Below are 14,843 nucleotides of genomic sequence, written 5' to 3' on the forward strand. Positions count from 1 at the left end.
TCCCTCCTTTCTTCCCTTCCTCCCTCCTTTCTTCCCTCCGTCCCATCATCCACCATCCTTCACTTACAAACAACCCAATTTCAAGGTGAGGAGCAGGCACCCCGATAGGATGTGAGGATTTAGAAGGGCACTGGAGGCAATGTGGATGTGGCTGCCCTGCTGTCTGTCCAGATCTCAACTCAGAGCCCGGCTGAACCGGGCCTTCCGTTCGCCAATGACAAATACTAGTGAAAGATGCTCTGCTGAGAAATTTGGCAGCTGTGGGTGCATTTGAGGTAAAGACTGCATCCCCTCCCTGCTGTTTTTGTGAATAACTGCTTTACTGAGATGTAATTCACATACCATAAAATTCACATTCCTAAAGTGTACAATTCAGTGATTTTAAGAATATTAACAAAGCTGTATAACCACCACCACTATCTAAACCACTATCACCACATATCTAAGTGTTCTAAGCATTATTATCACCCTCTCAAAAAACCCTATACCTATTAGCAGTCTCTCCCCATCCTGGCAGCCGCTAATTTACTATCTAAGATGACACCTTCTTGTGTATATTTATTTGTACAAATTCCTAGACAGGAAGTGGAAAATTGGTAACCCATGGCCTGGCTATCACCAGGCTGTTTTAATATACAGGAAAATTGAAATAAAACCCTTATTCTTGACTTTTTTGAGGATTTGGTTTACTGGGTCCTCATCCTTGTGTGGGAAAAGCTGAACACAGGGGAGCAGCATCTGTCTACTTTTGACAAGGCCTGTGTGCTCCAGTTTGCCACAGTCCTCACCACTCCCTATTGCCCCAGGCTTGCCAGCCCTGCTGCATGACTCCATTGGCATGGGAACTGGCAGTCCTTGCCTGAGACCTTTGCTTCATCTGAGGGGTGGCACACTGTCAGCTGTTTGCCAGCCTTTGCACCCCAGATCCTCTTCTGTGATGTGGCCCCCTGCCCAAAGCCCGGGTTCCCATGAGAGCCCACTAGACTCATGCAAGCCTTAAAATCTCTGTTCCCAAGAGCTAGTCTGTGTGGGTGGTCCAGGAAGCATCCTCCATGTCCATCTCCACACTTGGAAATGCTGCCCCTCGCCAGGACTGGTCGACATAGGGACATGGGTGTGCCGGGACCTCGTTGTCTTGCCCACTTTCCTGCCTGTCACCTCCCGTTCTGTGACAGCTCCTCCACTCCACACTAATTTAAGCTTTGTGTAGATATGGACCCGCTCAGCATTTCAAGCCATTTAACCTGCTGTGATTGAAGCTGTGGCAATTAAATTTTAATTGAGATGCACGCTGCTTAAGCAGACACAAGACAGCTACAGCTATTGCTAATTAATTTTCTTCCGAAATGACAACATTTAATAATTATGCTTCGTGACGCGTGTGTTATTTATGTAGCCTCACCTCTCCCGGCGCCGTTCAGTGGTGTCCATCAGGGGTAGTTGGTGGTGGTCTCACGTGTGCCTGCTGGATGGCTTCTGATGCGAACAGTGCGCTAGTGCCCCCAAGGTGGCGAGACGCCCTTCTCGGCATTTGGAGGAGCCCCCCAGTGCCTGCCTCAGGGTGGAGGCATTTTGCTTCCCCATGCACTTCTCAGCAGAGCACTGAAGGGTTCTCACTAACGAGAGTACCCCCCAGAGTAATTAAGGGCCCCTGGTTTGCTTAGTTAGGGAATGGCCTTTCTAGTTAAAAAACCTGATCCTCCAGGGCAGGAGAGCAAAGCGCTAGGGAGAGCCTGGGGTCTGGAACACTCTGTGGACTTGGGTTTGGAACGTGAGAGTGGGCATGCTATCAGAGCCTCCTCACCGATAAGGTGGGAAGGGGAGCTTTCCTCTGGGGGAATGTGAGGCTGGCAGATCCCTTATGCCATGTCATACAGGGGCACAGGGGATGAGCAGGAGGCATCAGCCAAGGAGCAGCAGACCCGGCCTTCCCCTGGGCTCCCATCCCTTTGCGTTCTGCGGCCGTGAATCCCAGGCCTCCTCTAACGCTCTTGCCCTGGCTGGCACAAATCCCTTGCCTGGGCTTAGCCTGCCCAGGGGCTGGAATGATCCCATCAGCAAGGCAGGGCCCCACCTAGCCCTTTGAACTGGATGCTGTTTTTCCAGGGATGGAAACTCCTGAGCCTGAGCCACCCCCATCAGGTGCCTGGACAGGTGATGGGATGATAGGAGGCGATGACATGGAGCACCTTCTGGGCATTGGGCCTTGACACATATTGACACATTTAATCTTCCCAACATGGGACATGTGTGCCCGCTTTCTAGATGGGAAACTGAGGCTCAGAGAAGTCGGGTTGCACAGCTCGTAAGAGGCTCTGTTAGCTTTGGAACCCAGCTCCTGACTCCTTCCTGTCCGTCAACTTCCAAGGGAAGGCCCAGTGGGCTCTGGGACGCCTGGTTGTGAGTGAGGTCCAGGGTGTGCTGAGTCTAGCCTGCTTGCTCTGGCGTGTTTGGTGGCTGTGTAGACGCATATTTTTCTTCTGGGTTCCCAGTAGACTCCTAGCCCTCCCTCTGCCTCGAGCCCCTCCCTTGCCCTAGACACATTTGCCTGGGCAGTGGAGTGGGGTCTAATTGGGTGGGGGCAGCACAGGGAGCCTTGGGTGGAAGCTGGGGTCCTCGCACCAGGAGGGCGGGATGCAGGAGGCCCTCGCCGAGATCCGGGAGCCAGGATTGCCCCTGGGCTCTGGTTCTCCAGTCCAGCTCTCCCTGTGAGGCTGCAAGGGCAGAGGAAGCAGCTGGGCTGAGCCGGGGCAGAGGCATCCTAGCCGGCGTTCTCCTGAGAGGAGCCAGAGGGCCAAGTAGGGGCTTGAGGGAAGGCTCCAGTGGGCTGGGGACTCTGCCTCTGAGCTACCCAGTGAGTGCAGCGAGCAGGAGGCCCAGGGGACTGCGTGGGGAGCCCTGGGCCAGGGCCAATCCCACCTGCAGACTCCCTCCTCTCACAGCTGGAAGCTCCTGTCTCCAGAAGGACCCACCTGCCACCTCCCCAGCAGTGAGAGGTGGGCAGCTGACGTGGGGCAGGGGACGGTGCTGTCGGTGGAGCTGTGTGCACGCGTGCGTGTGAGTGCATGGCTTTTTGAGTACGCGTGTGATGTGCGAGTGGATGAATGTGAGTGGGAACTAGGGTGAGTCTTTAGGAACATATGACTGTGCATGTGTGTGAAATTGTACAAGTGTGTGTAAGCGTGAGCCAGCCAGTGTATGTCGGTGTGTGTGCTATGTGAGTTTGAGTCTACATGTGTGAGTGAGGGTGAGAGTGTGAGTTCCTGTGAGTCCAAGGAGATGTGTGAGAAGCCGTGTGTGAGTGAGTGTGGGAGATGGAGTGGGCGTGTTTGGGGGTGAGGCGTGTCTGAACGAGATGAGGGACAGGGAGGCGGTGGCACCAGTCCCTGTTTCCGGTGCCCTTTGGGCTGCAGGCTCAGGGGGTGGTGTGGATATGCAGACCTGACATGTGCACCCGCACAGCCTAGGGAGGAATGTGGCAGGGAGGAGCACGGCAGGGAGGAGCGCGGCAGGGAGGAGCGCGGCAGGGAGGAGCGTGGCAGGCAAGTGTAGCAGCGACTGGAGGAAAGCTTGGGGGGTCTCAGCAGACATTGCCTCTGGGGGGCTACTTGTTTGGGGGGATAGTGATGAGTGGCCCAGGGTTTCTGCTGCCTGAGACTTGGCTGTTGAGGACTTGCATCTGGGGTGTAGACTTGGGCCATTGAATCCCAGGCTGGGGTGCAGAGCCCAGTGTGGTCAGAGTGGGAGCACGGAGACTCACTGGGGGTACAGAAGTTGCTGGGAGGCCATGTGGGGGCAGGCAGCCTCCACCCGGCTAGGCCCAGCTGTGCTGGTGGCGTCGAACGTGGGGTTGGCAGCGTGCAGCTGGCTCAGCATGGTTGTGATGGGGCAGGGCTTGTTTTTGTTTGGAGGAGGGAAGGTGGCCCAGTACCCACTGTAAACATTGCCCCTGCCACCCAACTGATGAGTTCTGCTGCTGAAGCCTTGCAGCCCCCACCGCTGATGGCCAAGAAAGTAGGGGCTGGCAGGGCTGTCCTGGCCTCCTCGCTCCCAACTCTCCTCCCTATGTTGTGAGATGCCCCATTCCTTGGCAGCCCCAGGCTTCCTGGCCCACTCCTCCTCCTCTTCCTTGATCTCAGAACTCGGCGTTAACTCCTCACAGCGTCCCTCCTTTCCTGTGACTCAGAGTGCTCCCGTCGTCGGTCCTGATTCAGTCCCTGCAGCTTATGCCATCACCCACACACAGCCAGAGAAAACAATTAGGGGCACGGTGGGTTACCTGCCAGGTTCCCGGGGCAGGTGATGTGGCGCGGGACTGTGTGACGGGACGTGTGAACGGCGAGGGCAGGTGCTGTGCCCGAGTTCTGGGGCATCTGAGTGGCAGGCAGGCAGGAGCTCAGATTCCACGTGGCTGGTGGGGTGAGACAGGGTGGAGTCACCCTGGGACCTGTCTAGCTGTCTGTGCCCAGGGCGTATACAGCAGGCTGGGGGCCTGTGCAGGTAGGCAGGGCACAGAGACCTTCCACATGGCCAGGTAAGTGCTGGAGAACCCGGCACACCCATGGCCTCTGGCCTGCTTGTCTTGCTCCTGAAGCTGCGACAGGGAAGCCACCAGGTTGGCTTGCAAATACAAGAGACTGTAAAATATGCTTCCGGCTTTGCCAGTGGAAGTGCTGGGTTGAACCAGAGGAAGGTGTAACCCTGGGTTGATCTAGTCACTTGGGCCACCAGGCTTGCCTGGCAGATGGGATTGGGGATGCTTCAGGGGAAATCGGACAGTGGAACATTTGAGTTAAGAGGCCCCAGCATGGCTGTCTCAGGAGCCAGGCTCTCAGGGCAGTGAAAGGAAGGAAGAACATAAACTTCCCCTCCCTATGTACCCACACCATTCCCATGTAAAATAAAAACCAAGGTAATATCCACTGTGCACTGTCATGAGCCTGCACTGCCTGGAGTACTTATGCACATCGGCTCCTGGGAAACCTTTACAGACAGACAGATGGACATCTCCCCACCCTGTGAAGTCTGCAGTATCATCATTCCATTGTGCAGATCAGGAAACTGTGACTCAGGAGGCTTGAGCTGTTTTTTCAAGGTCCTATCTGGAAAGGCCAGCAGGTCCCATTGCCTCCTAAGGCAGACCTTTGAAATCCTGCTGACAAAGGATCTTACACAAGGGTGTGTGTCAGCTCCTGGCCAGTGCTGGGCAGTAGGGCCAGGACCTCCTGCAGTTCATTCCTGGCCTAACAGGCCACCGAGGACAGGCTTGCAAGGTGCGGGTGTTGAGCATGGTGGTGCTTGATAGCAAAGGTGCCACAGAGTCCACACACCTGACTTGGAGAAGGAACTAGGATGGATCTGCCGGTAACATGGCCCAAGAGATGGGAGCCATTGCCCAGAGAGTTTGGGCCTAATCCCTGCCCAGCAAGAGGATTTAGACTCTTGTGGTTCAGTCATAATGATGGTTGACATTTACGGAGGGCTTTCTCTGTGCTAGGCATGCCATATCCATTATCTATTCACAGGGAGGAAACTGAGGTACAGAAAAGTTAATTACCTTGCCCAAGGGCATACAGCAGATTAAGACAGGGCCTGGGTCAGACTCTAGGGCGGCCTGACCCCCTCAGCCTTGCTCCTAACCGCTCCAGCATCCTGCTTCCCCTGGCCAGGACCGGCAGCCCCGGGCTCTGTTCTCCTTCCCAGCCCCGGAGAGTGCAGGTCTGAGCTGTGGCAGCTCAGGGAGCGTATACGTGTGAGAGTGCGTGTTTGAGTGTGTGTATGTGTCACGGGTGTGTTTGTGTTTAGGCAAATGGAGAAAGAAAACAACACCCACATTCTTTTGCAGCCCTGTAGACATCAATGCATGGTGGAGGAATGTGGATTCAGTGCAGCAGGTTGTGTTTTCTTTTTTTCTTTTTTTTTTTTTTTATCATGGCACATAAATACCTTTGCGTTTCTCGGTTCTCAGAAAGGCATCTATTACTCAGGTCTTACTTAGCAGTTATCACTGAAGAGGGAAGCCTGGAGTGAGCATGTGGGCGGGTGTGCCACACACACCCATAACGCCCCCTTCAGCTGGAAGGCAGACTCTTCTTGAATTCAGATGAGCAGATGTCTTGTGACCAAGAGGGTCCACTTGCCGAGCTCCAGCTGGGGGCTGGGAGCTCACCCTGTCCTGGGAGCAGGCATCTTCCCTTCTTTCTTGCTGAGAAGCAGAGACCACCATTCCCACTGAAATGTGGGGGCCCTTGCCCAACGTGAAAGGAGGAAGGAAGGGAGGAAGACAGGGAGGGAAGGAGGAAGGAAGGAGAGAGGGAAGCTCAGCACAGCTCCAGGCTGACCTGTGGGAGTTTTTCCAGCAGTGTGGGGGTGTGTCACTCGCTCCCCTTCCCAGCAGGAGGAGGGAGTTTCCAGCAGGCAGAGTGGTGTGGGATGAGGGACATGGCTGGTGGGGAGGCCTCTGGCCCCATGGCGGGTGTCCTGTGCAATAGATGGTATCTCTGTCCACTATGCTACAGAGACACCAGCTGCACCCTGGAGACGTGAAGCCTGCCACCCAGGTTCCCAGCTGGTAAGTGGCAGAGCCAGTCCTGGGTCGTTTCCAGCCTGGAACTCTGGAGCTTGCCAGTCTGATGCATGTTTATTGGAGATGTGGTTCTCTCCTCTCCCAGCGATGTCCTGTGAAGTCTCTCTGGGAGGCTTTCTGTCGTGTCTCTGAGCTGTGTTACAGCTTCTGGAGGCCAGTGAGGTGACCCCACCCCACCTCTGTCCATGAATGTCAGGGTCATAGTCTTGGCGGCCCCAGCTGCTCTGGGGCTGCGATCTGGCTCACCTCTCTGCCCCCAGCATCCGAGCACTGAGGCTTCATCACATCAGCTCCCATGTCTCTTCCACTCTGCATGGGCCCTGGGCGTAAACCTTTCTTTGCCCTTGTTCCATAGTCTGTAAAAGGAGACACGAGCTGTCCCTGCTTCTGGGCCTGGTGGGAGGCTGAGATGAGAGAGTACGAGCCATGCCCCTGGCCTGCAGTTGCTGCCCAGCCTGGCCTGGTTCTGCTCCACCCTCACTGCCTAGCACTGAGGGCCAGTACTGTGAGTGGGGAGGGCTGAGGAGAAATGGCCTCTGATAGGGTGGTGGTCATAGCTCCCAGGAGGAATGAGGCTGGGGCTTAGGGGCCAAAACCAGGTGGGCAGAGGCAGATTCTCCTCCCTCGCCCTGCCAGGGTCAGAGCAGCAGCCCCCTCCTCCCATCCCGAGGCCCAGGATGCTCCCCCTGGGACTGGCGGAGCGCACAGTCAACTTCTGAGATTTTTCCTACACTCTTTCCCCTCAGGTCAGGAGTCAGGCTAGATTTATAGTTTCTCCTAATATTTTCTCTATATTTATTAATAAGTAGCATTTTAATGGAAAAAGCAGAATAACCTTTTACATTAAAGAACATTACCGGCCAGGCGCAGTGGCTCATGCCTGTAATCCCAGCACTTTGGGAGGCTGAGGCGGATGGATCACCTGAGGTCAGGAGTTCGAGACCAGCCTGAACAACATAGGAAAACCCTGTCTCTACTAAAAATACAAAAATTAGCCGAGCATGGTGGCACACACCTGTAGTCCTGGCTACTCGAGAGGCTGAGGCAGGAGAATGGCTTGAACCTGGGAGGCAGAGGTTGTAGTGAGCTGAGATTGTACCACTGCACTCCAGCCTGGTGACAGAGTAAGACTCCATCTCAAAAAAAAAACAAAAAAACAAAAAAACAAGAACATTACCAACATTTCTGGCATAACTCAAAATCCCATTATTCAAACACAATTTTTTTTTCTTATATACTGTTTCCCTTGTACATATAGTTCATTTTCCTAGTTGGAGTTATAGTGTGTGTGCAATTTTGTTTTATTTTCACTTACGTGTGATCTTAAACATTTCTGTATTTCTCGAAGTCTTTATAATAATAACCTAAAATAGGCACAGTACTGTCCCATTGTCTTGCTATGATAGCAGTATATTAAGAACTATTTCCCTCCCGTTAAACATGTGGGGTGTTGGCAGGGTTTAATGAGTGTACTTAACCCTGCAGTGAACATCTTACATGTTTCTTCTTACCTGTGACAGTGTCACTGAGGCAGGCCAGGGACTTAGCCGGTGTTTTATGGCAGGTGGTAGACTTCCTCCAGGGATAGCTGGAGTTCTACTCTTCAGTATATTTTAAAACCAGAAATGCCTGAGCAGGCCTCCTTTGGTTTAAGTGCCTTCTGTGTGTGGGGTGCAGTACTACATGTTTTTTTTTTTTTTTGCCATGAACTCATTCATAGCAATCCTGGAACATCAAATTGTTAGCTCCATTTTCCATGACAAGATACCAAGGTGTGGTGAAGCTGAGTCAGTTGCCCACAGTTTGCAGCAAGAGGCTGACCCAGGCTTTAGATGCAGTAGGCACCATTGCCTCTTTACAGCTTAAGGTGGTGAGACCTCCATCCCCGGGAGGATATTCGCTCAGAGCCTGCATGACAGTGCCTAGAATATGCTGGGTGAGGGTTTCTCAACTTTGGCATCATGGACATTCTGGCTGCATAATTCTCTGTTGTGGGGACTGTCCTGGTCACTACAGGATATCTACCAGCATCCCTGGTCTCAACCCACTGGCCACCACTAGCACAATTTGGAGACAGTCAAAAATGTCTCCAGATATTGCCAAATGTCCCCTGGTGGCAAATTTACTCCCAGTTGAGAACTGCTGCTGCAGAGGATTCCTGAGTGGGTTAGGAGGTTGACTGCAGGTTCTCTTACAATCCCTGGGACCTCCATGAGGCTCCCCTACCTGGCGGGCTCCCTTGGCAGACTGTCCCCATCAGTGGACCATTGATCGGAAAGACTTGTTGGGGAGGCCATCGAAAGGAGAGGGGGAAACAGCAAGCAGCACACTGCAAAGAGTCATGGGATGCAGGCTCAAGAGAAAGCCTGGAGCACCTCTTCCATGCGCAGACCCAAATTTGGGGCACACAGCTTCACAATCATCAGTTCTGGGGCAGGGGACCTGGCTCCCAGTAATGACCTTGCCTAGCAGCCTGGTGACCAAGAGACGCCTACACCTGTCACCTCCTCTGCAACTTCTTGCCATCTTGGAGGACTCTCTGGTGCAAGGAAATCTCATGTGGCACCCTGGCCTCCCACATGGGCTGGGGACATCCTTGAGTATCTTTCCAGGGACAGTCCTGGCCAAGGAACCCAGAACCAAGCCCACCTGTGGCACCTGGTCTCACAAAGCCAGGCCACAGTGGGGGCTGGCAGGGAGACCATGATTGGATTTGCAGGCTCCATGTAGACTGGGCTTTAAAGAGCTTTCTCATTTCCTCTCCGGAAGTCTGCAAAAGGCCACGGGAACAAAAGAGGCTTGATTGATTGTGTCTTGGAGAGAGTCATCAAAAGGAGAGGGGGGAAGAGCAGACAGCACATGGCAAAGACACTTAATTCTGCACACAGTGTCATGCCAAGAAACCACGAAGTGCAGGAACAAGCAGCAGACATGCTCCTTTTATCAGTAGGGTATGTCCTTAGCAGACATGCTCCTTTTATCAGTAGGGTATGTCCTTAGCAGTAACAGCCAGGGACAGCTGGCAGCACCGAGTTCTGGGCACCTTGCTTTCCTCCTCCTGCTCCCTCCATCCCTCTCCATACTATCCACCTTGATTTAGAGAAAGGAACTTTTTATATGAAAACCACTTAAAATCAGATCTTATTCCAGGGCAGTTTGCATTTCCATAGGCTGTTCTTGAAAACTAGCAAGCTTCAAAGAAGTGACTCTCCAATGGTAGAATTTCAGGTAGGGAGTCGGGGTGATTTTTGTTTAGCCAATGAGATCTGACTAGTACCTTCCAAGATACCAGCCACGAGCTAGGCTGCAGCTTCCTGGGAGGCTCTCTGGGATCAGTTAAACATCCGTTACCAGCTGTCTACTGGGTGGCAGCCATGGGTGGACATGATGTGTGGGGTCAATCCAGGAGACAGCTGACTTTAGAACACTGGGTTCAGGCTGATGGCCCTCACGCACGGCATGCTTACTGGATGCCAACTGTGTGCCAGGGGCTTGGGAATGAAAGTCAAATATCTGAGCCATCCAGCGAAACAGGCAGTGAAGCACACTGTGGAAGCTTCACCCGGTGCTGTGCTGTGGGCCTCCCAGACCAATACGGGGCCATGTGGGAGCACCAGGCCCTTGCCTGAGGCAGGAGGGCTGGGACACATGTGCTGGGGGGAGGAGATCCCAGCCTTAGCTCTTAGGAGTTCATTAGACAGGTGCTTTTTGAAGGGGAAGGGCATGAATGCAAAGGCCTGACAGGCAGTGTCTGGGGGTTGCAGGCTTCTAGAAATAACATAAAGTGTGAGTCCTGAGTTGGTGGCAAGTGAGGCAGAGGAGGCAGGGAGGGCACAGGCCTTGGGGGTTTTAGGGGCCCAGATAAGGAGTTTGGATGTCATTCTGCAGACAGTGGGGAGTCCCGAGGGGTGAGCACACCCTTCCAGTCTGCTGGACACTTGACTTCCAGGACTCAGAACCACGGGGTCCCACGCTTGCCCTGCCTCCTGCTCGCTGCCCAGACGCAGACTCCATCTGCTGTGGTCCTCTCTGCTTTAGCAGGCCTTTCTGGACCGGAAGTGTTCTTCCTTTGAAAAAGCTCATTCATCCCTGCCTCCAGGAATCCTTCCTTGACTCCCTCAGGTTAGCAAGGTTGGCAGCCCCCAGGAGCTTATCCCTGCGGGGAGGCTTCTTCTGGGTTGGCATGGCCTGTTTCCTCTGATGCCGGTCTCCCCACCCCACACCTGGACTGGAAGCTACTGGAAGCTCTGGGGTGGTAGTACTGGGTTTCCCTCACCTCTGTGGTCAAGGTCAGAGACTCAAGATCGGCACACAGTAGGCCCTCAGGAAACCTGTGCCACCCGAATGAAGAATGTTGAGCTTGTCTCAAGTCATGGAGCTGGTCGAATCCTCCTGACCTCCTTGAGCCAGCGCGTGTCCAGGCTGCAGCAGGCCACATTGTTGGATCCAGGAGCCCAGACACCTGGCTTGGGCTGCAATGTGGTGGCTGCCAGGAGGGAGGGTGGCTGAGGGCATGTGGCCTCCTGGGCATGCAGAGGAAGACCAGGGCCTGGGAGAGGCTGGACCAGGTGGGAGTGAGGCTCACCTGGGGCCGGCTTAGCACGTGAGCTACCTCCTACTTCATCATGAAGATCCCAGCTGAAGGCAGGGCACTCCTGTTGGCTTCACTGCAAGGAAAAAGTGGTGTTCTGCTGGCCAGGGTGGTGCTGGCTGTTGGTTGCTGGCAGACTTGGAGGAAAGCCGGTGGCTGAGGCTGGCAAAGGCACAGACAGAAGGGCTGGGTGCAGGTATCACCTGGGAGGTGTGGGGAGGGCTGCAGCTGGGCAAGTCGGAGCAGGAGACCAAACCAGGAGATGCCAGGGCCACACACCGGCCCAGTTCTCCCTGGAGCCTTGAGAAGCAGAGCTGCCACCCTGGATGTGCAGTCAGCGCTCCCACCCCTGCCCTGCCCCTGCCCCAAGCCCAACACCACCCATGGAGAGGGTGACCGCAGGCCTTGGAGATTGTTGGCTCGTGGCTGCAGGTGGCTTGGATCCATGCATTTGGATCCTGGTGTGCACCCCTCACATGTCAAAATTCCTGTTTCCATCCAATCATGGCATGACACTGTACTCCCCGGGGATCCAGCCTGCCTATCTCATACCCAGAGTTGCGCTGCCAGTCTGGGCTGGGATAGTGGTGAGGTTAACTGCAACCAGCTGCTGTGGTTATAAGCCGGGTAAGGGGCCCAGTGACAGCTCCGCTGCGTCATTGGCAAGGGACTGCTTGGGGACTGAGCTGCCCGGGGGCTGGATGAGATGACCCCTGGAAGCCTTTCTGGGTGCCAGACTCTGGCATAAGAGAGAGAAGACAGAGGGGTTAGAAACACATGGTTTGGGCTTGGGGTGGCTCCTGGCAAAGGCAGCCTCACAATCCCAGGATCCATAAGAGGGCAAACTTAGAGGAATCAAAATGCACCTCTCCCCACCACCCTGGATGGGTCTCAGCGAGTGTCAGAGCCCATCCCCAGGTTCTGAGGAGCAGTGTGATGGCCAATGGGAGGCTCCTCTCCCTATAGCTGGCCCAGAGTGCTGCCAACCAGGCAGGGTCCCAGGTCAGCCCAGCTCCTTTCTCAAGACTTTGTGACTTGGTGTCACTTGGATCACGTTGTTTTGAAGAGGTGAGATTTGTCCTTGATCTGCAGACATCTCCCCCCACTGTTTGGGTCCTAATTGGAAGGGCCTGGAAAGGCCACCTGCACCATTCCCCTGACCCCAAAATACCACCCCAACCCCAACCCCCACCCAGCCTGCAGTTCCACTGAGAAAATAGCCCTTTTAAGAGATAAACACTTTTTTATTCATCTCGAAAATGGTTGTGCTTAGAGCACAGCAGGTGCCCAGTTAATATGTATAGGCTTCAGTGCTAAGGACTATGCATGGCAAATCTTTTGTTCTCAAGGGGTTTACAATGTAAGGGAAGGAAGGCATTCTTATGCAGTGCTGGCAAACACTGCCCATGGCAGACAGTACAAGTTGATTAATGTGCCTCCTGCAGCAGACATGAGGAGTCGATTGCTGCACTTTTCCTGACCTAAGAGATAGCCTGATGCCTTCTCCAACCCAGCCCTCCCTTAAGGGTGCTTGTGAGTCTCAGGGTCTAGAAGCTGCTCACCACCTGGAATTTGTGAGGCATTGAAGCCTGAGAGGATGCTCAGAGAAGAAAAGGATTCTTGAAGACTTGAGTGCCTGAGAGCATTTATGTGTTCAGTTGGTCTCTGAGTCAGTCAACAAACATTGATGGTGTCTGTGCCTAGGGTGACCATAAAGGGAGATGGACACGTACACATGTAGTTAAAACACAATGAGACAGGAGCCTTGACCTCGGCGGGCACACAGGCAAGACAGACCCCTGCCTGGCCTGGCAGGGGATGGTCCCAGGGAGGCTTCTCTGAGGGAGTGTCATAGTGGGTATTGGGGAACTAGCATTCCAGGCAGAGGAAACGCGTGATCAGAGCCACAGACAGCACGACTGAGGTGGAATGGGGGTGGGGCAGGGAACCTGGGGGTGCAGATCCTGAGGCAGGGCCTTGGGGCCATGACAGCGACTTGGACCTTATCCTTTGGGCGCTCACTGCCTTTGTGGTCCTTTGTCCCCTTTCAGAGTCTGCTGCAGGGATTTTCCACCCTCAGTGGTCCTTGGTCCTTGCCCCCACACCCAACTCCCTGCCTCCTCAGCCTCGGATTAAGGGGACCTTGGCATGGGTCTGGGTGCCTGTGGCTCCCATGTGCTAGGCTGCTGGGGTCTGTTTCTGATGTCTGCTGCCTCACTGGGCCCCTGAGAGGCCTTCGCCCCAGCCCGCAGCCTGCCCGGGGCAGTCTGTTTTCCCTCCTCAGGGCAGAGGCCAGCCTTGTTTTTCCTCCACACTCAGGAATCACGCTTCAGGAATACACAAAGCAGCTGTTAAAATATCTGGGTCTGGCGGGCCCGCCACACAGTGGGCCCCTTGTTCCCCTTGCAGACAGCGGCCTCAGAGCACATCCCAACCCTCTGCTGGGTCGGGGGTGCTGGCGGAGTGGTGTCAGGGAGAGACCCTGGCCCTTCAGGCTTCAGGGCTCTCCAGGGAGGAAGGTGATGGACAATGGGAATTTAGAACCGAGTGGAACAGGCACGTTAGAAACAGATGCCAACCTGAGATTTTTGATGTCAGACTGTAGAGGTGCTGGCACCGGGGTGGATGGAGGAGGGGAGCTGGATGTGACTGTCGTGTCCATTCTTGGACAGAGCCTTCTGTTGGTGGGGCAGCTTCCAGGCACTGCTCAGGGGCAGGCCTTCTCCAGCTGCAGGGACGATAAGGCCAGGCCGGTATGTGCCAGGCCCCATGAGAGACACGCTGTTCATCCCCATTTAACAGATAAGGAAACCGAGGCTTAGGGAGAAGTCGATTCTTGTCAACAGCCCCTGATAGAGCTGGGAGGCGAACATGGCCGCTCCTTCTCTGGAGTCTGCACTCACTGGCCTCCTGCTGAATGTGCCAACCACTGACATGTGCAGAGCATAGTGTCAAAGTTCAGTCACAGCACAAAGAGGTCGGTGAGCTGTGTCTAAGACTCTGGGAAGAGGGTGTGAGAGCCAGCTTTCTGGGTTTTAAAGCATGGCATCCTCGGTAGAGCAGAGGGCAGAATGTTCCTGGCAGGAAGGCATGGGGATTGGAGAGGGCCTGCTGGCTTTCAGGGAGTAAAGCCAAGTGGAAACAAACGGAAGTCCCGAGGCCATCTCAAGTGTCAACCTCAAAGTAGGTCTTACCCACAGCCTCCCAGAGGGAAAAAGCCCTCCTGATACTCATCAACTCTTATCGGAGACTGGCTGCCCCTGGAGGGCCTGCATTTCCCGTTGGGGCCCTCCCTGGCCCCTGTTCCAGCCCAGCAAGTCAGTGAATTAGGGTTAATTATCTGTTTTCCTGGACACCAGCAGGCCCAGGAGCTGGGCAAATTAGGGGAGCTTTTGTACTTGGAAAAACAAATTCAAGGAGCGATAAAGAAGCAGGTGCACCTGCTAGGATGGGGATTTTGCGTGGTGCCCGCCCTGGCCACACCGGGAGGGTGAGGGCTTTGGCCACCCCCCAACTTGTAGGCCCCTGGGCTGCATCCCCTGGAAGAGATGGGGGCAGCAGGCACAGGCTGGCCAGGCTGTGCTGCAGAAGCGTGTCAGACACCCAGGGCTGGAGGCCTTCCTAAACCTCAGTCTCCTTCTAGCCTGCCCTTCCCAGATACCCTGA

This window comes from Colobus angolensis, unplaced genomic scaffold, assembly GCF_000951035.1.
Source record: "Colobus angolensis palliatus isolate OR3802 unplaced genomic scaffold, Cang.pa_1.0 Scaffold20, whole genome shotgun sequence".
NCBI lineage: Eukaryota > Metazoa > Chordata > Mammalia > Primates > Cercopithecidae > Colobus > Colobus angolensis.